Source organism: Rhagoletis pomonella, unplaced genomic scaffold (assembly GCF_013731165.1).
Source record: "Rhagoletis pomonella isolate Grant_MI unplaced genomic scaffold, Rhpom_1.0 Rhpom_scaffold_01264, whole genome shotgun sequence".
NCBI lineage: Eukaryota > Metazoa > Arthropoda > Insecta > Diptera > Tephritidae > Rhagoletis > Rhagoletis pomonella.
In genome coordinates, this window is record NW_023459818.1 from 24,718 (window position 1) to 30,497 (window position 5,780).

Here is a 5,780-nt window from a genome sequence, read left to right on the forward strand (position 1 = left end):
TTTAGAATGATACGCGTGTTGGCAAACCGTCAAATTTCTAGTCTTTGTAGAAGAAGAGGATACTGGCTTTAGCAAATTGTCGAATCCCACACTTTTTCCTAATGACAACAACATTTTTTACAACAGTTTTTTAGCTCTCCTGAAAAATACCCATTTTCACATTCGATAGTTTGACATGGTAGCGACGACATGGTTGCAACTGTTATCTGCGAACAATTTTGTAATTGCTCAGAAATAATAAAACAGTTCTTGGGATTTTCTATTAGGATGCTAGATACATACATACATTGAAATCAAGTCCACTTACCTGCAAATTAATCCGATTACAGAGAGAATTGTGATAATCGTTAGTACGTGCTCAACCTGGAAAACAAATTCGTCGTATATGCCCAGAGCTAAAATTAACACCAAAATTCCACCGGTGATAAACAAGATGTTCCTGAAAAAAAAACATCTAAATTTAGAATCATCAAGTTTTCTTAACTGCATACAAACCTTGCAACGACACTCATTAGTGGCGATGAAAATGAACTGAGGTATCTGTCTGCGTATTCATAAGCACGATTCAGACGCGCGTCTAATTCATGTTCAAGCTCGTTAAAATGGCGAAGGTATAAGCGACCATAATTGGACCAAGTCCGCATTCCTAAAGTTCCTGGCTCTTTTCTCAAGATCTGTTGGGTATAAATATATATGTTATATATTTAGAAATATGCACATACATATTACATATGTAGTAAGAAAACAAAAAATATTGTTTACCCACAATTTTTAATACTAAATAGTATATGTACATTAGACTGCATCACTCCCCACACCAAAAAAAAATCGTTTCTGTTTTTCCATTGGAATTATAAAACCTATTATTAAGACGTCCACCAAAATATTTCGGAAAAATATATCCAACAATTTTTATTGAGCTCGTGGCCGTTTTTTAATGATTCTTGTTGCTTATTTCCACTATTTCATATGCTAAGCCAACTAAAATCAAGCGCAGCTATTCCGCTGCAATTCACTTGATCATGTGGTTGTTGGTTTGTTGGTTTTTGTTAATATTTCTATTATTAGAATGTTTAACTTTTTAGGTGTGCTCGTCCTTAAGTTATTTGTTTTTTGTTATTTTATGGCCTTATAACAATTATATTCAACAATTTTTATTGAGCTCGAGGCCGTTTTTTAAAGATTCTTGTTGCTTATTTCCACTATTTCAGATGCTAAGCCAACTACAATCAAGCGCAGCTATTCCGCTGCAATTCACTTGATCATGTGGTTGTTGGTTTTGTTGGTTTTTTGTTAATATTTCTATTATTAGAATGTTTAACTTTTTAGGTGTGCTCGTCCTTAAGTTATTTGTTTTTTGTTATTTTATGGCCTTATAACAATTATATTCAACAATTTTTATGGAGCTCGAGGCCGTTTTTTAATGATTCTTGTTGCTTATTTCCACTATTTCACATGCTAAGCCAACTACAATCAAGCGCAGCTATTCCACTGCAATTCACTTGATCATGTGGTTGTTGGTTTTGTTAGTTTTTGTTAATATTTCTATTATTAGAATGTTTAACTTTTTAGGTGTGCTCGTCCTTAAGTTATTGTTTTCGGAAAAATATTAACATTTAGGCGAGCTGGACAGATTTGAAAATACCTCCAAAAATGTAGTTTTTTATGAATAAAAATAGTTTCTTAAAGATTTTTTTTTTTTGAAAAAATCCCCTAAAATGACAAAACGGTTCAAGCTTAAAAAATTTGCATAAAAATATTTAAAAAAAAAATTAAAAATTTTGGACGGAATCGTAATAATGAGATTTTTGATGCTGTTTTTTAACTTTCTTCAAAGATTGATATAAGAAAAACTTGAGTAACTGAACCTAAACTCTTCCGATTTAGACTTGTGCCGTATCATTTTAAAGGTATTTTCTCACCCTTTTTATTTCTTTGCTGATAAGCTCATTCAAAGGATTCAAGAGAAAGGTAGGATAAACGAATATCATTTAAAGTTGAATTAAGATGTGTTGGTATTTGAAAAAACAAAAAATTTGACACAAATGACTTGTTTTGCACATAAATAAAAATAAAATAAATAATAAGTCTAAATCAGAATAGTTTTGGTCCAGTTATTTAAGTTTTTCGTAAATCAATCTTTGAAAAAAGTAAAAAAAAACAGCATACAAAATTTCATTATTACTATTCCGTTGAAAAGATTTTTAAATATTTTTATGCCTAATCTGTTTTGTCATCTGAGCGGGCTTTTTCAAAAAGTTCTTTAAGAAACTGTTTTTATTCATAAAAAACTCCATTTTTGGAGGTATTTTCAAATCGGTCCAGCTCGCTTAAATCTTAGTATTTTCCCGAAATATTTGGTGGACGTCTTAAAATATAATAAATTTTGTAGTCCCGGCGGAAAACCGCAAGTTTTTTTGGTGATGCAGTCTAATGTACATACATACATAGGTATGCATTTATCTTCGTACCATGAATGGACTTCAGTCATTTATAACACTATGCGACAGTCAAAATCGGGATGGGATGAAACCAACGGGAAATGTTATATCGGTCAAAAACAAGTTATACGTGTCCCGGCGTTTCGCTGGGTCACGTCTAGGAATCGAGATATATATATAACTATCATATAGGGGAAATTGTCACCTTTGGTGGTCTTTTTTTGACATAACTCGAGAACCACTAGTCCGATTTTGCTCAAACAAATTTAAAAAAATTTAAAATTACAATTCCTTTAATCTGTTCATATAATGTTTTTCTATATAATCAACACGTGTAACTTCTTTTTTACCGATATAACTTTCCCCGGTAGTTTGAACCCTTACCGATCACTGACCCCTACCATTTGTCTCACAGTGTAATTAATATTAGCCATTTTGCCTGAGTTATATTGTGTTCAAATTGACGAGTTAAACATGTTAAATGGGCTTACACCAGTTAAATGTACAAAACATGTTCATAAACAAGTTAAAGCGCATGCAATTGTTGTTGGAAAATTGAACCAGTTAAATCATTTAACTCGTTTAAAAACCAGTTCAAAGAGAGTTGTATCAGAAAACTTTCTGCTTCATCCAATCAGAAAGAGCCAAAAGCTTTCATTTGACACGCCAAAAGGGTTAGAACTTCACTACAATCGTAGTAGATTTACTATGGTTTTATTTATTTATTTATTATTAATCAACAACAAACAGGATGTTTACAGACTATATGATAGTTAAATACAAAGACCTTATGACAAGAGCCTTACAAGTAGATTCTTAAAAGTAGAGTAGTATGAGAAATCAAAGTCTAAGGAAGAAGAATACGCATTAAACTGTTCTAGCGTCCTCCTAAAAGGAGCATTCATCCCATAGACAGTTTTAGCTATACCCACGAAAAACAATTCATTACAGCGGAGAATGCGTGAGGGAACATTAAAATTAATTTTCATGAGCAGGTACGGACAATCTATTGATCCCGCACAGATATCAAAGACAAAACACCTCGACAACATAGCACGCCTAGACTCTAAGGACATGAGGTTTATTAGTAAGCAACGTGAGTGATAGGACGGAATGGGATCTACAAAATTCATCGAGCGCAAAGCAAAGCGCACAAAAGCTCGCTGAACAGACTCTAATCTATTAACATGGACTGCATGAAACGGTCTCCAAACGAATACCGCGTATTCTAACCTGGACCGAACTAAGGACGAGTACAACAGTTTGAGAGTATAGGGATCAGAAAACGAAGAACAGTTTCGACGAATAAAGGCCAACATAGCGAACGATTTAGAAACAATATAATTTATGTGAGTTGTGATGTTGAGCTTGGAGTCAAAATAGACGCCCAGGTCTTTACATTCACTTATTATCTTTAGCGGCGAGTTTGAGATGCAGTAAGATGTTGGAACTGAAAACTTTCGCATACGAAGAGTAGTGACATTTACTAATGTTGAGGAACAAACGATTACGCACACACCAACTATATAAGTTATCCAACTCACACTGGAGAATGGTTGAATCTTCTGGACATTTAATTTCATAATAAATCTTCAGGTCATCCGCGTATAGAAGATAATTACACTTGGAAAAACATGAGGAAATATCATTAATGAAAAGGACAAAAAGTAACGGGCCTAGGACACTACCCTGGGGAACACCAGAGGAAGCAACAAAAGAGTAAGACGATACATTATCGAGTCGAACGACATATTGTCTGTTATCTAAATAGGAAGTTATCCACTTTAGAAATTGGGAGTGAAAGCCTAGACGCTCAAGTTTAGCTATCAACATTGGGTGAGATACCCTATCAAAAGCCTTAAAAAATCTGCGTAGATTGCATCCAATTGAAAACCCGTTTGAAAGGTATCCAGACAATCCTCCGTAAAGGCAGCTAAATTAGTTAAGGTAGATCTGCCCGGAACAAACCCATGTTGATTAGGACATATCATATGTTTGACGGCCAAGTATATTTTGTCCTTAACTATGCGCTCAAATAGTTTAGAAACTGTGGTTAGCTTGGAAATTGGCCTATAATTCTCAATATCATTTTTATTGCTGCTTTTAAGGAGAGGCGTAATAAAAGTCAATTTCCAGTCATCAAGGAAGACTCCAGCAGCAAGTGACATGTTGAAAATGTGCCATAGAGGCTTAATCAAGGCAGGACAACTTTTAATTAGAACGACCGATAGGCCATCAACATCTGTATTACTGGATGGCTTAAGCAGATTAATGCCATCAATGACATCTTCGACAGTCAAATCTAATTTCCCAAAGTTGATGGAAGTATCTGAATTAAACAGGAGATCTTCAGGGACAAAGCCATGATCGGCATTGTCTGAAATAAGATTCGAAGAAAAAAATTTGGCAAACAGATTAGCAGCATCAGAGATGGAATTAGCTGAAATCCCTTTAAGATGAACCGACGCAGGTATATTTGAGCAGTTTTTCTTAGCTTTTATGTAACTCCAAAAGGCCTTGGGGTTACATTTAATATTGCTTTCTATATTACGAATATAATTTCGATACAAAGACTTGTTGAGTTTGTTGAATTTACCTCTGTAAGACACATACCGCTCACGAAAATTAACAACATTAGAATGCTTTTGCTTTTTATAAAACTTATTCTTAAAGTTCCTTAGTCGTTTGAGTTCTCTAGAGAACCACGGACGCTTCGAAGGTTTAGCACTTAACATCGGGATGTGACTCACGCAAGTGTCAACTATAATAGATTTAAAAATATCGTAACAGCCAGCTACATCCACATTTTCAAATTGCCGAGACCAATCCAACTCAAACAAATTATTTAATTCCACAAAATTACAACGCGAGTAGTTAAAGCAACTGTTTTACTACTACCTGGGAGTTCAAAATATTTAAAAAATTCAATTTCCAACACCAGTGGACTATGATGCAGATTGGAAGGCGAGATGTAACTGGCCGCATGCGAGAGCTTAAAATTAATATTAGAGCTAACAAATATTAAATCTAAAATTCGATTAAGTCCATTTAGAAAACCATTGACCTGTGACAATTCAATACATAGCAAGTTATCAATTACGTAAGATTCGCATAAACTATTAACATTAGATGGAGTGAGAAAATTATTATTATCCATAAAGCTCCAAGAAATATTACCTACATTGAAATCGCCTAAGACACAAAGTTAACTGTCACCAATTTTCTCGTGAAGTGCTAGGATATTGTCAATATGTGCCTTATATATGACATCCGAGCTGCCCGGCGGGATATAAGGCACGCAAATATACAGCACACCACACGCACCTTGTAATTTTACGC

At 34.3% G+C, this 5,780-nt stretch overlaps 1 long non-coding RNA gene across 1 annotated transcript; it reads right to left on the reverse strand.

Moving 5' to 3' along the window:
• Positions 1 to 307: 307 nt before the first annotated feature.
• Positions 308 to 678, reverse strand: LOC118752156. Its single transcript, XR_004994643.1, has 2 exons — positions 496 to 678; positions 308 to 439 (listed from the first exon to the last, which is right to left on the reverse strand). It is a non-coding gene; the product is annotated as an uncharacterized LOC118752156 (long non-coding RNA).
• Positions 679 to 5,780: the final 5,102 nt, after the last annotated feature.